This window comes from Rhyacophila brunnea, unplaced genomic scaffold, assembly GCF_057557595.1.
Source record: "Rhyacophila brunnea isolate RB1 unplaced genomic scaffold, BYU_Rbru_1.0 scaffold_22, whole genome shotgun sequence".
NCBI lineage: Eukaryota > Metazoa > Arthropoda > Insecta > Trichoptera > Rhyacophilidae > Rhyacophila > Rhyacophila brunnea.
The window spans coordinates 11,277,481-11,297,251 of record NW_028232882.1 but is presented as its reverse complement, the minus strand read 5'-3'; positions in this window follow the sequence as shown (position 1 = coordinate 11,297,251).

The following is a 19,771-nucleotide window of genomic DNA, read 5'->3' as shown; positions in this document are numbered from 1 at the left end:
TTAATATTGTATACGTTCAATCTTAGAAATACACAAGTTTAATGGAGTAAATAATATTGTAATATAAATAATAATGTGAATTTAATATGAGATTCCTGTTTCTGATAGTAAAGACATAATGAATGGATTAGCGAGATTTAAAATAGTAAAGCAAATAATCATGACGTACGTATGGCCTTTCCGCATCATAAATCTAATTAGTCAGCCAAATATGAAACTGCCGTAAAACGTATGATATCATGGTAGAATTAATTTGTTAAAAGTGCGAAGCATTGTTTTTTTCCAATCTTTCTCATTTTTAATAATTCATGTGAAAAAATAAAATAAATCGGCAACCTACACATGGGTATAAATCAAACTTAATTCAAACTCAGTTTATTTCTAATGTAGTTATTTTTTATTAAAAGTATTTTTTCCGTTTTATTTTCGCTTTTATTTTATTTTCCATAAAAATTGATTAAAAGATCAATCCCGAAATCCCGGGATTATGTTTATCAATCCCGGGATTCATAGGTATCGAAAATAGCTCGGGATCCCGGGATTGGAATCCCTAGTCATAACGAAGACGTTCAAAGAAGTAATGTAAATAATACACATGTCGCTTATTTTTGCACTTTCATTAAGTTGTCGAATTTGGCGGCATAAGGTTAGACGTTTAATCACCTAACCTAAGCACCTAAGTATGTATTTCGCCCTAAAACAAATATAAATATTATGAAGCCATTAATAATTGTAAATTTTTCCTCCTTAAATTAAATTATAAAATATATTTTATAAAATGTGTCAAATCAATTATTGTTACACCAGCTGCTAATACTTCTTAGTCCGTTACTGTGTTAACAAGTATAAATCTCCCCGACGATGACATCGTATCTCCGAATAATTACTTCAGTTACAATCTTAATAATACCCAGAGTTCTCCAAACATTGTCCTCTCTGTTGTTTCATTGCTCTAAAGTTGCGGATCTCAAACTTTTAAAAACTTTAATCGCTCTGCCTAAACAATATTAATCTATGTCACGACGCTGTCGCTCGGAAAATTTTTGAACTTCAAACATAATCAAATTAATTAACAACACACAAAATTTAATAATAAACTTTGAATGAAGTTTTTTTGATTTTATAGTATATAACTAACTTATTAAGACTTTTGATACCTATCTAATCATTTTGTATTTACCAAAATATAAGTCAAGTTGAACACGGAAAACCACTCAAAAAATCTTATTTAAAAATAATGGCGTTTGATGTTTCTGCAGATTTTTTATTAATTATTTTTTTCGGGCTTTAACTGCGACCCGTTGTCTTCATCTTGCCCGCATCTTTTCTCATTTGAGTTAGGATCCGTTGTTAAGGGAGAGGAGGCATGACAGCAGAGGTACCTAGCGGAAAAATACGAAGCTTGCAATTTGAAACATTTTTTTTGATAATTTACAATTTCAACTGTATTAATTAATAAATATGTATCTGAAAACATTAAAAGGATTTTTTTGATTGCATTTGATTGAACTTGCATTTGTAAAAAAGGATTTAAAGTTATACACATTTATATTTTTATAAAAATCGATGTTTTTTTTTTTTTTTTTTAAATAAACGATGAATTAGTCAAAAATATAGACGAGAAAAAATAGAAAAATTGAGAAACTAAATTTAAATAATAAAGATGACCATAAAATATAATGTAATAATAAGATGTGGTCCTGTGACAAATTCACATTTTTTTCAATAATTGTAAGTTTATCTTTGACATTAAAAAAAATATTCTTAATTTTTTCAGATACATATTTATTAATTAATATGTACATTGGAAATTGTAAATTATCAAAAAAATGTCTCAAATTGTAAGCTTCGTATTTTTACGCTAGGTGCTTCTGCTGACATGCCTATCCCCTAAATGTGGACACACTTTAACACTCCCATTACTGTAATGTGCCATTAGGTTACTACCCATTAAACTGCAATTAATATTTCCGTTAACATGTATTTCGTCATCTTCATGTTTCAGCTATTGTTAGAATCACCAATATTACATCTAATTAAAATGTTATAATTTTCAAAATCGATAGCATTATCCAGTAAATACATAATTATAATTGACAGATATCCGTCAGATTTCAACTGTCATAAATAATTAATTCACATTGAAAACCGAATGTTGTATGTATTACGAACAAAAAAATAATAAATGTAAACGCATATGCAACGAAGAGAGACATACCTACTCAATTGTGAGAAAGAGATATAAAAGTAAGCGGAGTCATCAAGACATTATTATTGTCATCTGTAGACTGTATAAATGGATAGAAATACTCGTATACTGACGTATACTTATGATTTTTACGACTATTTGATAATTTTATAGATGAAACTAATCTCAAATAATGATAAGGATGAGGAAATTATTAGATTTATCTATGTTGCCAAAATAGGCATTATCCTTTTACGTACTGTCAATATCGTACAGTAATACAAGGTGACATCACTAGAGTGGACGGAATTTATTAGAATCGGAAAAGGAAGGTTAACGCAGACCGCCAACAAATAACGTCAAATATTCAATGTATGCCCAGATGTTGTATACTTCATTTAATTATCTAAGCGTTAAGGAAAAAGTAGAGTCATTGGAAGAAGGCGAGGTGGAGCAAAAGATGCAACCATGGCCCCCACAAGGGGGGGGGGGCTGACAGGGCTCTAGCCTGAGGGCCCAGACTCATGGGGGGTCCGGCGTGGCGAGTCGACCAAATAAGTGAGATAAACACACACACGACAAATTTGCTCTAATAGTAAAATAATAATAAATATGTAATTGTGTTCTAGGGCTCTAGCCTGAGAGCCCAGACTCATGGGGGGTCCGGCGCGGCGAGTCGACCAAATAAGTGAGATAAACACACACACGACAAATTTGCTCTAATAGTAAAATAATAATAAATATGTAATTGTGTGATGTAATTTTTAATTGTGTCATTACTTGATAACTCCATAATTTAAGTGGATGTAAGTATTAAAAATACACTAAACACCCTTAATTTTACCGTGAACGACATTGCCTTTAACCTTTGCGTTAGGTAGGGGGGCCAGCTTCAGGATGTGGGGGCCATGGATGCAACTATACAATCTTCTCAATGGCAGCCATTGAAAACCTGCCACCTGGGGGCACGCAGGAGTTCGTAGTTTGGAGGACGATGAAACTGATACGAAAACAATATGGAGTAGGGATACTGCTGTGATCTTTTAAGCTGCAAATGTGGCGCCAAGGATATTGATGAAGAAGTGAACATGGACGTGAAGTGAAGAAGTGGACCGAGGCAAGGTTTGGAAGAATCTAGGTATATAATATTATCTCGTACCGACACGACAAAAGAAGGTCAGAATATAAGTATCATAGAGGGATCACGTTGGTAAATATTACATTATATAAAATATTCGATAACCCTTTTCAAATTTCACGAGACGTGTTTTAGACTTTCACAGTAGTTTTTTTTGTTGTTTGTTAGGTTAGGTTGTCACCACGTGGGTGTCGCGTTTTTTTCTTTCTTTCATCGACATTTCAGCCTCTTTGCAGACTTTTTTGAGAGATAATACAATTTCAGTTTACTGTTAGGTATATGAACACGAACGCTGCTCTAAGTATTTTGAAGGTATCTGTTTTTAAGTGAGAGTGAATGTTGCTCAGAGTAAAAAAGGGGGAGTGATAGAATAGTGTAGTTTATAGATATCGGGTTATATAAATAGATTGTGATTATGCATTTTATCATTCAAGAGAACATTTCCGGTAAGTAATGTGAAATGTAACGGAAAAGTTTGAACAACAAACACCTGCATTTACATATATTGCGTCGACGACATTATAGTTTTGTTTTATGTTTGAAGATGAGAGCTTCTTTCTCGTAGGACAGACATTCATAGAGAATCAATGAATATAAACTATTTCTTTTATTCAACGAATAATTCACAAGTTTTAAGAATATATCATTCCAATGAATATACCTTTTATATGAATAATTGATAAATTATTATATTATATACGCGGAAATTCGGAGTAATATACAAAAACATTAAATACTGCATGAAATTGTATCATCGTGTTTTATTTCTCACTAAAATAGGTACCGACTTACCTGCATTAAGTATCTGATAGTCAACAATTTAATGCGCATGAAAATAAATAAACTAAATATCTAGCGTTTTTTCAACATGTATTGATGTAATAAGAAGAATAAAAATAATAAATGGTGCCATGTTATGATGATTCATGCCTTTCAGATCAAATGACTGCAATCATATAATATAGGATAAGTATATGCTCAGAATATCAGTCCTATGCGACATTTCTTTTACCACGGGAAAAAACTCGACTACAAATCGCAGTCCTCAGTTCCCAATGAATACGACAAAATATTCATCAGAATCACCACCGCCTTACGCTACAAAGAATTTTCCAGGGTTTTTGCAAAGCGGTTTCATAGGCCCTAGCCGAATTCAATTTAGCAATACCCGATGCGGGTAGAAGAATAGTTTTCAATAAGGCATATTCTCTCAGCCGGCACAATTTTCATTTGACTAGCATCAAGTAGAGTAGTTTGCGTGCCAAAGTCCTTAAGAAACCTCGATAGTAAATGCGAGGTATCCATAAAGGCACCAAAAAAAACGCTAGTAAAAATGCCACAAGCCAGATACGTTTTTTTGCAAGCCTTATGCCTATCGAAAAATGATAGATCTGGCAAGAAAAACACTAAATTGGCAACGCTGACCAATACGCATCACATCGATACGTAATAGTAATTAATTAGACTTTACGATTACTCGCATCGGTTTACCTTAGTCGGGTAATCGCCGGTAATGTTCGTGTAATTGAGCCATTACAAGTTTGAGAAACACCGAATTTGGAAGAAGCTATAGGTGATGTAATTTAAGGAACCAATACTGTAGGCTTGCAATGTTGTTTCACTATAACACGCATATACTATTAGTCCCATGTCTCATGAATCATTCACAACATTATTATTGTACCCCTTATTTTATGATTAACGGCACCTATAAAATATTGCTTCGCGCCCCATCATATTATTACATAGCCATAAATTTAAAATTATCTTGTTAGTGCTACAAAATTACCATGTTATGATTAATACATTAATTTAGTGATTACTTAATGTAATTTTTTGGGGTACAATGTTATTTGAGAAGATGAAATTCAAGTAATATTATGCTGTAAATTGAGCCTTGTTTTCAAATAATGAACCATAATTTTAGTAATTGGAATAATTACAATTAAGGGGGGAAATGCTCGTCGTAGGTCAAAATTGAGTTTTTATTGTATTTTTAAACCATGATCCTCGACACTCCTTAAACGATGTAGATAATCTATTTATATAATTTTGAAACCTTATTTTCCTTTATATTTATTTTGAACATTTGATGACTGCATAAAGTATTTTTGTTACATAAAATAGTATTCTTTTAAACCTCTCGCTGTAATGTTTTAGAATATAGTCATATTTCGGTACATGAATGTGCAGTGGTGTTAAGATTTTTTACATTTATTAATTTTTAAACGCATTTATAAAACCATTAGTATAATTTATGACGAGATAATTTTTGTAAAATATTCACGATAAAAAATTATATTAACAATCTCTGTGATCCCAAATTTGACAAGAATTAGGCATTTTAATATTAAAAAATTCGGCAAGATTAACACATTTGAAGATAATTCTAAAGATACTCTTATGATAAACTATGTCTTTGACCATTCAACTGTGATAAACATCCTACGAATAATGATTGCTTTATAATAATTATTGACCTAAGAATAAGGTAGTGTTTTTTTGAAATACGCCATTTCTTTTGGCATTCCCCAGTGGTTAAGCTACAACATACGGCCGTAGTTATAAATTGACAAACTACAATTAAAGTAGGGAGTAAAATTATGTTAACGCACGTGTGTAGATAAAGGCAGCGGTGGTGTATCTGTATATGGATGCGGATGTCTATTGCCTTGATGCAGAGTACAGAGAGTTAAAATGGTGGAAGTACAAGATGACGGTACAGAGTATCGAGGTGAGTTAAGTGCTCAGACTGAGCCGCGATACGTTGTGATGATGATCGGGACGAGCTCGGGAGTTTGTGGTCGAGAGATGAATGTTGAATGACGAGTGTCGAGTGTGAATTGAGAGTTGACTGTGACTCTTACCAATCGTCCTTCGCTATTTATATAAAAGTAATCAATACCTTATACGAACCACCGTTTATGTAGGTTAATAAATCATACGACTCTTATTTATCACGTATTTAAAAATATTATACGACACGTGTTTCATTCACAAAAAATACGTTAGAGTTATTATTATAATATCATAATAATTATTGTCGATGTTATGAGGTAGGGGTAGAAAATGAGCGATTTAATCTGAGAAAAAGACAGCTGATAGAATTTCCATGTTACATCTGAGTACCTAGGGAAAATGGGTGGGAGTTTTAATGTGAATATCTTGAGCAGTGGGAAGAGCAATATTCATTTTTAAGCCTACGTTATTTCCGCGAAGCAGACTTTGAAAACTAATATCTTTAATGAAGATTTGATTATTTTTGCAGCTTATGACAAAAATATATTATGTTCCTTTCAAGAGATTCAACATTTAATTATTGTAAATAAGTGATAATTTATAAAATGATAGTTTATAAAATGTATCTAATACGTAGTATTAATTCAAGACGTATACATATTATACAAAGCTAAGTTGATCATTCAAGATAGGTATCATGTAAGAATATTATGGAATATTAATTGTTTAACTCTTAACTATTAAAAACTGATATCATAGATATTAGTTAACTCCATTAATTCCTAATATGTTATCATTGTTCCCAGAATTAGGGAATGCAATACCGGTGTTTAAAAACCGGTGATTAAAAACCGGTATTCCAGTATTTATCAATACCGAAATACTGGTTTTAAAATTCCAAAATACCAGAATTTTTGGTATTAATAAAGCACACTAATTTACGTTTTTGAAAGTGAATTATAAGTTATGTACAGCTAAAATGCAAATGCAACAGATGTGAAATAATAAAAAAACAAAATTTATCAAATATAATATTAATTATATTATTGGAATAGTAAACAAATGACAAATGTTCAATTATTCTATTATTATTGATGGCCGTACAAGCGTTGAATTCAAGAAGCTTTTCCTACAGCCGCACTTATTTGCACTTGATGAATTAGCCTTTTTGAGGGCTTTAATTAAAATCATCAATATATTCAAATTATTTGTAAAAATCACCAGTTCTACAATATTATGAACATTAGATATTTTTAAATGTCAACATTATAACTGTAGATATATCGGTTTTTGCTATAAAATAATGTTTTAAAGAAATTTTAATAGATACAAGTAGTACTTCTGTTTTTTTATGTTTTAACGAATGCCGATATTAATACCGGTATTCAATAAAAAATACCGAAACACGGGTATTTACATTTTCATTCGGTATTGTTATCCCTACCCAGAATGGACGATTTTACACCTCTTGAGTGTATTATTTTTATTTTTTATAATAAATTAATGACTAATGATCTATTATTAGGTTTTGACGATTTATATACGCTTATCTAGTGTATTATTATTGATAAGGTAGAGGTTTTTTTACAAATACTTCAACTACTCATAATTTGTTTGTTATATATTTTTTTATTGTAATCCTTACTTTATAGGTAGGTGATAAAGTTTTTACCTACTTTATTGTTTTGATTTTTTATATAAGTTAGAGTTAATTGTATACGTTGTCAGTGTACATTTGCCTTTTGGTGAGTGTACATAGTGCCTGAAGATGCCGAAAGGCGAAACCCGGGTCGCAAAAAACGACTTAAATGAAATACGAGGGTGGGTCAATAAGTCCTTAGAAAAGCCGACAGGTGGCGCGACTAGTACTGTAAGCGGTTTGTTTTCATGCAGCGGCACTACCGATTCAGTATGCTGCGAAGTTTCAATCAGATTGGTCGGGTTGTTGTGTGTTTCTCGTACATTTAAAAAAAAATTTGCTTGTGGAAAATGGAAAAATGGAAAATGGAGAAAATTGAGTTTAGAGCTGTTATTAAACGTTTTAATATAAAAGGGTTAACAGCAAAGGAAATAAAAAATGAGTTGGATTTAGTTCACGGCATATCTGCTCCTTCACTTGCAACTATTTATAACTGGTTAAATGAATTTAAACGTGGTCGTACATCAACAAAGGATGAACCACGCTCAGGACGTCCTGTAGAGGTGACTACACCAGAAATGATCAATAAAATCCACGATATGGTGTTAAGTGACCGAAGATTAAAGTTGAGTGAGATAATTGAGGTTACAGGGATCTCAAAAGGTAGCGTCATTTCTATTTTACATGACAAATTGGGCATGAAAAATATTTCTGCAAGATGGGTGCCGCGTTTGCTCACAGTCGACAATAAACGCAATAGGGTGGTGGCCTCTAAAGCCCTGTTGTCGCTCATGCAACGCAATCCGGATGAATTTTTTCGTCGCTTTGTGACTGTAGATGAAACATGGATACACCACTATACTCCCGAGACGAAAGAACAGTCAAAGCAGTGGATTGCAAAGGCAAACCATGTACAAAGAAGGCGAAAATCGTGAAATCAGCTGGTAAGGTTATGGCTACTGTATTTTGGGATGCACGTGAAATTATTTTCGTTGACTATTTGGAAAAAGGAAAAACAATAACAGGGGATTATTATGCATCTTTATTGGACCAGCTAAAAAACAAAATTGAAGAAAAACGGCCTCATTTAAACAGGAAAAAAATCCTCTTTCATCAGGACAATGCCCGTGTTCACACATGTTTACGATCAATGGCTAAAATTGAAGAATTGAAGTTCGAATTGGTCGACCACCCACCGTATTCGCCAGATTTAGCCCCCAGTAATTTTTTCCTTTTCCCAAACTTAAAAAAATGGCTAAGTGGACAACGTTTTTTTTCAAATGGAGAAGTCATCGATCGGACAAATGCTTATTTTGAGGACCTTCCGAAAACTTATTTTTCTGACGGTTTAAAAAAAAATGAGAAACGTCTAACCAAGTGTATTGAGCTCCAAGGAGATTATGTTGAGAAATAAAAAAAAATACAAAAATAAAAACTGTTTTAATGCTTTTTTCTAAGGAATTATTGACCCACCCTCGTAGTACAAGGCTTAAATCCATTAGAATTGTTGGCTAACAACTACTTGTCGTAAAAATCTGTATATTATAAATAAACTCCACTCTGTAGAAGTACACAATATTATGTTTGTTAAGGAATGATTGTGTTTTATTACCTTGTAGGGTTGTTTTATGGCTGCATGCTAATAATCTTAGTAAGGGACGTTATCTGAAGGAACGCTGAGTTTTCCAATTTAGACTCGATCACAGTCGTAATATGTTAATTCATATATATGCTACGATTCCCCAAAGAAGGTGTGGCCAATCTGAAATTGGCATTACAACCTAAGTAAAAAGCGAAAAATATGAAGCATTAATTTTCATTTTGATACATGAATTTAAAAATATTTCCGGAAAAATCATCAATATTCAAAGTCAAATATTCCACTAGTTTTTTGGTTCCCCGTTTTCTTTAAATTTTATGTAGGTACATACGACCCGAAACCATTTATATTTACTCAATGTTACCCTGGTGAGCCAAAAGATTGGACATATAATATGACCTGGTTGGGCCAACTATGGTCGCTTTTCCCACCTACCTCAAATTCCCAAATATTCTCACAAGACCAGGCAATCACACGCGTCATGATTCAACCGTGATTACGTTGCATTGAGTTACTTCAAGACAGCCAACGCGTTTAGGGTTTTTAAAGCTAGTGAGCTAACGTGAGCTTGTAAGTAGTAAAGCTTGTTAGACCGTGGGAGTGACATTCAGAACTATCCGTTTACCAGTGCGTGAGTTCGTGAACACCAAACCAGTTCCAGTGTACGTCAGCCCTCTCAGCATAGAAGTTTAGTGTGTGAATCCTGTTTAAACCCCCTCCTAGATCCGTAATCCAACAGCATCTTGAAATTACAGTTCACTGCAAAAAGCGCAACTGTGATCTAAAGGTAATACATGATTTTTGTCTGTGGGAAGTATTAAATGTTTAATAAACTAATAAAATATAACAACATTAAATAAATAGAATAATCGTCAATAAAAATGATTTTATAAAATGTGTGTTTATATATTATTATCATTATGATATATCATAATATATTGCACATTGTATTCCCCTGCTAGTATATGATAATATCCTGCGTCTATGTTTGACAGATTCAAAGATATTAAACCGCTAGGTATCCTTCAACCATGCAATATAATTCATATACAAAAACGAGCGTGTATATATATATAACATAATATAAGGATACACGATGTTTACGTATATCATCATATATAAAAAATTGCAAATGTTAGAGTTCTTAGATGTTAAAGGAACTTTCTCATGCGGAATAATTACTGGAACATATTTTCACATTTTCCCCAGTGAATATTTTATTTTCTTTGAGCTTTTATATACAATATGCAAAAAATTATAAAAAAACAAGGTCGTATAATTTAACTAATATAAGAAAAGCGTTCAAATAATGGGGATGTTGAGTTTTTGTCGTTTCATTTAATATAGTATATAGGGTAAAAGTAGAGATCGGATGTCATGTGAGTTAATTTGATATATTTTTTTAGCCTCCATGTTAGTATTAAATGGGCTTCCAATTTCAAATTGCTTAATTTGTTATCAACATAAAATACATGCCAAAGTAAAAATAAATCAAATCAAGCCTCGTTTTTACTGTTCACTTAAATGAAATATATCTATAATAAGAAGTGATATGGTTTATCACAGCAATTGTCCTTCTAATTGGCACTACCTATGGCAGGATCCTGCACAAGAACAAAAAACTGATACCTAAAATTATAGAAAACTGTACACCAATAACATTATAAAAAAAAAACTATTAGTTGGTAAACGTAGAATCTCCGACATGCTTCTGTGGCGAATTGCAGGATGCTGATCACATCCTTTGGGTCTTTCCCCATATATCGGTTGAAAGGGAAAAGCTTCTAAAGTCCGTCGAACCCTCAGTTGGACCAGTCGGCCCTTGTGACTTGGTATTTATGCGGGAAAATTTCTCAGCCTTTAGAGAAGAGAGGGCCGAGAAGGTCTGTATAGAATTGACCGTAATACATTGTAATATCAAAATAGGAAGCACGCACACTCTAGTGCACGCCAACCAACGTCTTGGGAAGTAGCTCCTGGGACAGTTTTGGAACAGAAATTTAGAGAGCGCCCAACGTTCGTTACGTCACGATATACGCCTGCATAACGGGTGTGGAGATGTGGCGGGTGGTGGAAGGAAAAGCAAGTTGGTAAACGTTAATGGTTCAATATAGGAATGTAATTCACAGGTTTGAGAGACACAGAATCAGCTTGGTGTGATATTCATATAGCAGTAGATTTATCTGATTTGGTAATGATAAAAATCATTTTATTATATTACCAATTTTGAAAAATAATACTGCTATCAAATGCATATAACCGAGAGGAATTGAATAACCTTGAAGAGGCTTTTATCCAGCAGTATATAAATTCAGGTTGATGATGATAATGATTACACAAAAAGGTAGGTATATAAATAAAAAGTAGGTAGGCATCATTTTATTTTACCGAATTCGATGTGAAAATAATAGAATTATACTGGTTGTATATTAAATATTTTTGGGTAATTTAATATTAAATTAGGTACGTAATTCTAAAAATTAAATTTAAATTTGTTTCATTATTAAAAAAAAACAAAAAAAAGATTGATTGTGAACAGCCATAAAAATATGAAAAAAAAACAAATTTAGAACATTGTAATCTGTCACGCTGAAAGCAGAATAATTTAAAATGAATTTAAGTATCAGTAAAATTTATATGTTATACAAAATCATGTATAAATAGGTACAAAAATTGTATTTCTTTTAGCATTACATTATATCACAATATGATAATTTTATTATATTAGCGGGGACAGTTGTAATATAAGGAAAAATGATACAATTACATTTTTGTCTACGTTTTAAATAAAATATTACCCTTTAAACATTGAATAAAATGTATGATAATGTATTTACATTGTATGCCTATTCATTTTGTCTACATAAACAACTTTCTATTATGATACGTTAAATTTGACATTTCATTTAAAAATAAATAATTAAAAAATAAAAAGAACTTTTATATACAACGTTTTTAAATTTTACGTTGAATTATTATGCTCAATATGCTCAAACTTGTACTTGATATGAAGTAAATAAAAAACAAACAAACAAACAAATACAGAATACTGAAATGTCATTTTGATTTACATAGTAACGCACGTATATATTAATAATTTAGTTGCTAAGTCCACCCACTTAGCAACCAATAAAAGTGGATTGGATTACGGAGTTCTTCCGAAATAACTTTTCATACAAAACAGAATTAACTGAAAATGAATTCAAATCTACTTAAAGATGACTAAAAGTATTAAAAGAATGCATTGGCAGCGTGTTATGATATATTCTAAAAGTTTCAAATGTCTAGCTAGTCGGGAAGTTAGTTAAAATCGATTACCGATATAAAACCGGATGAACAACTACCGGACAAATAAGAATACGAGCTAATAAAAACGTTGTAAAATCGGTACATGGAAAGTCACGCCATTCCGTGATAAAAATAAAATTGCCATTCATATTATCTAATCCTGGTGGGAAATGTATTGTTGCTAGAGGTTTTAACAAAATATTGAAAATTACCTTCATAATATTTAGCTAGATATACCTAATATAAAAATATGCCAGATCATGCAGATTTTGTTAAAATATCAAAATATTTGTAATGTCTACGCTATATTATTATGATACCTGAATTATAATGAAAATAAATTACTCTTATAATAATTATCTATGGTTGATTTTGTAGTGCAGTGTCATTTTAGATACACATGCTAAATCGATTGTAGACAGATTATTATGTTTAGGGTTGAACTATTTTTTTAAAATACGTTTTAAGTGTCACAAAACTATTTTTATGATAAGAAAGCGGAATAAGTGAGTAGGCTTATAATAATGTTTCATGTCGTGTTGCGAACGTCTTAAACTTATAATTTGTAATGTCCACAGTACGCTAAAAAATAAATAAATTGAAATTTAAAATTGAAAAAAAACACGATTTCAAACATTAGAAATTTCTGCAATAATTGTCAATTTATTTAAACATAATAATTATAATATTATAATCAATTCAAAACAAATAACAAACCGTGTGTAAACCGGTGTACAAACCGTGTCCTGTAAGGCGCACATGTAAAACATACATATTTCTGAAGCACCTCAAAAACATATACTTACCTATATTAGAAAAAGATCATGTGTACCGGTTGGGACTCAAACCCACATCTATCGGATTCTGCTTATGTTTTATCCACTTAGCCACCTGCACATACTTTATAAGTATGTGCAGTATTAATAATAGCTACGTTCGAGGGCCATGTAAAAATTCAGTCAAAGCACATTTGGGTGTATGATGACCTCAGTCTTGGGTAACTTCTCCTGAGATATCCCCACTCATAAAAAAATATGCTTCACATCCAAACATAAGGTCTCATGAAACGCCCGATTAATATCACATGTGGTTTGGTGGGACCATTAACTTCAAGATCTATCAAATACATAACAGAAATCCCTGAAACCAAAAAGTACATACACAATACGCAACCACAAAATCTTAAATAACATTTTAACTAAAGCGTTAGTTAACTATTTCTTTTATTCAACGAATAATTTACAATATTTTAAGAATGTACCATTCTAATTATTGAACATACATAATTATGCAAACATAATTATGGAAAAAGTAAGACACCCGACATGAATCGAACCTGCGTCTCTTGGATATCGCGCCCAGTGCATTACCACTATGCTACGACTGTCATGCTTAGAGCGCTTATGAGCAGGTATTAAAAAAGGTCAATAGTTAAAGTCTTACTTTTTTCAAAAAAGATTTTATGTATTGGCTATATTTTCTCATGAGTGTTTTCAGAATTATAAAGTGTTAGTTTTGTTCATACGCGACATAAACTCTCAGGTATGGATACCTATTTTATTTAATTAAAATGGTATTTTATTAAAAGAAAGAAAACCCTTGGACTGAAAGTGTATATTGTGTTCTCAAACATTCTACCATCCAGCTACAGTTAGTGCAAATGCCTCAATACGATCTCTTCTTAGAGTTAAGGGAGGAAATAAAAGACGTCTGTACGTTCAAATCGTTTAAATTGAATTTTCTCAGAAAGGAAGTGTATATACGCTTCACTACTGCATATCTGGATGGATATTTATATATATGTACGTAATATATTTATCAGTCTGCAGAAACAGGAAAATGTTTTCTGATGAAGAAGTTAAAGCCTGCAGTACTAGCTGTGAAGATATCGATTCGATATGGACGTGTTCATGGCGAGTATTAATAATATATGTACCGTATTATAATAATTATTATTAAGTAATTTAAAATATGTGTGCAGTAATATTCACTACGCAAAATACATTAAACAAGATATTGTATAATTAAAATTATTTGTTTAAAAATTAAGAAAATAGTATTTTATAATGTTTTAAGTTATAACTATATACAGGAGAAAATATGATATTAATCAAGGCCTGAACGAAAACGATTCATAAGTGCGAGTGAGAAAGTATTAGGCACTCTTATAATCTCTGCGACACGCGCTAGAGTAAGATAAAAGGTTTACAGATGTGGGAGATGGTTTGCTACGGTGTAGCCGCCAAATTTTACCTTATTGCTTAACTAAGCGTTGATAACCGTGTTGCTAAAATTGCTATTTTTTTGTTAAATATAAAGTCAGTGGTAAATATTTTTAGTTAATTAAGTAGAAAAGATGGTTCTGTGTATTGTATTAAAATGTGGTAGCCGTACTGATAAGCAAGAAGATGGTATTATGTTTCATAGGTAAGTTGATACATGTTCGTGATAATTTATTTGCATATTATTATGTATTTTAATATCAAGTGACCTAGTGTTTCTTTAAAATAACTTAAATTATGGATATCTTTACCCAATGGTTGCATTTTGACCGCTTAAAAATAATTGAATGAGATGAGTGAATGAATTGAGATTAATGACATATCTTGGTTAATTAGACGTCTGTAGTTATATGACATATATACAATTATTATTTTATCAACACATGTGTGGCTGCAGAATAATAAGCGATCGAATACCTATTGTTTATAAAAATATCAAATTACTTTGCAGCAATGTATTCCCAGCGATCCATTTAAACAATTCAGCTAGACAGCAAGTCGATTAGGCAAAATCAGAGACGGTGTATTATTACATCATATCATACATTATACCATTACGGTGTATGGGCTGAATAAACATTTCTCATAGTATTTTCTTACAACTGTAATAACAAATAATATTTCTTTTCGCTATTCAATTTAAAACGCTGATTCTATATTTAGCTTAATATGATTATGTAACAGAATTTAATGTTAATGTACTAACTTTTATTGTATAAATAACGAAGAACAATTTATCTCAATGTCACTCGAATCAGAGTACTTAGCTAGTAACTATCATGTATAATAATACTATTGTACCGATACGCTGCTAATAAATCTTACCCTGCTACATTGTAGACTTCGTCATTATCATCATCCTCAACCTACACATCGAACACCACACACGAGTGATCCCAACACATGCATTGTAATTATCAAGAATTTTAATAAACGAACTTCAAATTATTCTTAATTTTTTACCTGTACATAGCATGTGAGCCATTGAGTACAAAATGACAGATCAAAATTCCACAGGTGATAAAATTTACATTATGTAGTCTTTTCGTTTGCAGAGTCTTCTTTGACGAAGAATGAGCTTAAGTTAATACTGAGGCTAAGAACAGGGCACACAATGGGCAAAAGATTTGATATCCTCATATGAAGAAGCGAATCGCAACTCTGCAATGAATGCCATGTTTTAGAGGACATTGTACATATAGCACTACAATGCCCTAAATATGAACTTCACAGAGTACAGCTGCGAATTGCGGATATCTATGAGAATGTCGACGAATTGAAGGTTGTCCTGGCGGTGGGTAAGACGGAAGAGCTAGGCAAAATTGTAAAGTCCCTTCTAGAAGAGAAGAAGCCATATGACAGCGAGTCGCAGTCAAAACCTCGGTAAAATCACAAAAAAGTAGTCTTTTCGATTAATAACAACATTTCCTCGTAAAATATTTAAAAATAAAACTCCACTCATTAGAAACTCGTATCCTACAGTTTTGAGAAAAATAGTATATAATTTTTATTCTTTTTTAAATAAATGTCATATGTAAAACAAAACATGAAAAATTATACAAGGATTGAAAGCTTTGCTTTGTTCAAGCATGAACAGTGAATTTTATGTTGACAGCTTACTGATAATGTTTGTAGGAATAACAAAAAAATGAACAATATATTATTTTATATATTTTTCACACTTTATCACACTGTGTTTGAATAAAATACACATTGCAGGATATCATTATTATAATGTAAATACATGTAAAATGTTATACAGTATATAAAGTAATACTAAGGAGTAAAATGTGGTAATATACTACTAGTCTAGTCCATATTCAGTGATTCCCAACCTTTGAGATTTTTTTAAAATTATCCCGGAACCTCTACTTGGCTTACAAAAATGAAAATCCACGCTGACAAATTAAAAAAATCGCCACACTAAGAAGTAGGCAGTGCCATACTCAAAATGCCGATTCTTAACATTTTTTTCTTCTTCGACCATGTCCGATCCTAATGGGATCATAAATGGGCCTCCACAGAGTAGAGATTTGTATTAACAGATTTTGTTTTTTACGAGAAATTGACATCAGCCACTTGCTCAACCTATTAGGTCCATACCCTGACTCACACACAAATTGAAAAACAATATGTGTACTCGCCAGACCCAGGATTTGAACCTGAGACCCACGGAGTGATAGTCCAATGCTTAAGCCGCGCGGCCACCGTGGGTGTCTTAACATTTTAGTCGCTATTATTTAAATTCATTACCATCCATATATATATATATATATATATCGATAAAAATCTTTCAAAATTATGGTGGACACTTCTAGACATTAGCGCCGCAGGCAATAATTTACTAATCATTATATGTATTCCATTCTTAATCCCTCACCCTCTTAGAATGCCTAGTCCTTAGTAACGCGTGACTTGTATACCGGTATGGTATGTCACTACCGATAGGGTTGTGAAAATATATATGAACAAATTTGAAGGAATTTTTAAATCTTGCGGAACCTCTACTTGGCTGACTTAAATGAAAATCCAGTGTGATATAAATTACAAAATGGCCACACTAAGCAGTGGACAGTGCCATACTCAAAATTCTTAATATTTTAGTCTCAATTGTTATTTAAAATCATAGCTTACCGCAACTTCTGTGTTGGTATCTTAAATATAAATCTATATCTATAAAAAAACTTAAAAAAAAAATATTCACACACACTTGTACAACCATTAACCAAAACATTGGTATTATAGGTGAGTTGGAAATACTGTCACCAGTTTGTGTACTCAAGTTTCGAATGAAACTACCCATACTCAGTATGTGTGGGCCAATAAACTTATTCCAAAAAACTTGTGATGATATCATCGTGAGTCGCTGTTCTGTGCACTCACTGTTGGTAGACTTTCAACACTATTGACATTAAATGCGCGCGAACGAGTTAGCACTTAAATATAGGTATATTTTACCTATATTCAAGTGCTAACTCGGTGGCCACGCGGCTTAAGCGTTGGACTATCACGCCGTGGGTCCCAGGTTCGAATCCTGGGTCTGGCAAATACACATATTCTTTTTCAATTCGTGTGTGAGTCAGGGTATGGACCTAATAGGTTGGGAAAGTGGCTGACATACAGTTCTCGTAAAAAACCAAATCTGTTAATACAAACCTCTCTACTCTGTGGAGGCCCATATGATCCTATTAGGATCAGACATGGTCGAGAATATTTTAATTTATTAGTCTATTGCGTTCGAATGTTTTAATAATAGGTCATAAATTTTGTGTTGCAGCACAGTGGTGAGATGACGCACTGGCTTAGGCTTGTTATATAACCGCTAAAAACATGTTTAAAATTTAAAAAAAAATCACTGTTATTCATTTTTGTTAACAAGAATATTGTAAACTAACAGAAAAACAACTCATAAATTTAAAATGTGTTTAAAATTTTATAATAAATGGGACTCGACAAGTGGAGCTCAGCGTATTTTTAGCGATTCTATTGAAACCGATATACAGTCAGTGCCCTGAGCCGATACGTTTTTCAAATACTAATATAGAGTTGAGTTAGAGGTTTTAGTTTCAGTTGAGTATGAAACTTTTGTCGCATACGCACGCCAAACGCTCTATATCAGGGGCGGGCAAACTTTTTGGATGGAGGGCCAAATTCAAGAATTCAAAATGAGCGGCGGGCCGCAAGTAAAATACCATTTTTACACTATTAATTATCACGAAAAATAAACATTACAAAAAAAATAATGAGAAGAATGAAAGTGTTGTACAATTTTTCAAATTCAGGTGTTAATTTTGTGGTTGATATTTTCAAAACTGCTTGTAAATGGGCATCGGAGATATTTGATCATAAAGAATTTTTATTGAGGTTCATGATCAAAAATGTTTGTTCTATATAGGTTGATCCAAAAACAACGAACATTTTTCTTGCATAATCTTTAAGTTGTTCGAATTTGTCTGAATTAAGGGCATTGTAAAATTTGGATATATCTTCGCGACGATGCAATTCTCTTAAATCAGTGTCACACTGCAGACCAATAATCTCAAGTTGTAGCTCTGTCAGTACACTATCAATATCTATTGAAAATGGATCGCGTACTGTTGCTAAACTTGTCTCAATTTTTCGGAAGCCACCAAATCTTTGTAAAAAATCGTCATTCAGAGCTTTAATAATTTTACCATATTCTTCAAATTTATATTCTGGTATATTCAGCAACTTCAAAGTTGGAAAGTGGTCCACGTTCTTATTCGATATATTTGTCGAAGGAACAACTTGAGTTTTAATTGAAATCCATTCAAACTCTTCACCATATCGTGGGCATATATTTTTTTTCCTTGCAACGCAGAGTTAAACGTATTTAAATGTGTCACGTCATTTAAATGTGGCGGGCCGCAAAAAAATACCCGGCGGGCCACATGCGGCCCGCGGGCCGCAGTTTGCCCTCCCCTGCTCTATATAGTATTTCAAATACTAGTAAGTATTTTGGAACAAGTTTCGATACTAAGTATTTTTTTATACTGGTAGTAAGTATACTTAGTATTCAAAATCGACCAGTTTTCCCACCTCTAATTGGTATCGCAGGTGAAAATTTTATGATTTAACTTAATCTATCGTCAAAAATTGACCGACACAATAAATGTCACTGCCGGTTACAGTTTTTAATACAACCGAATTCCTCAATTTTTGTTTCTTCATAAAGCTGTTAAAAAGTTCTCGAGTAGAATTTGCTCTAGTTCAATAAAAAAACTATGATACGAAATCAAAACTTAAACACCGTCAACTTTCTAGATAAGTACTACATTTACTCTTAGTGCATTATCAAAAAGATTTCAAGATGTAATCTACCTTTTATTTGAAATTATCTGGATTATCCCACAGCCCCAGTTGGGGCTCACATACA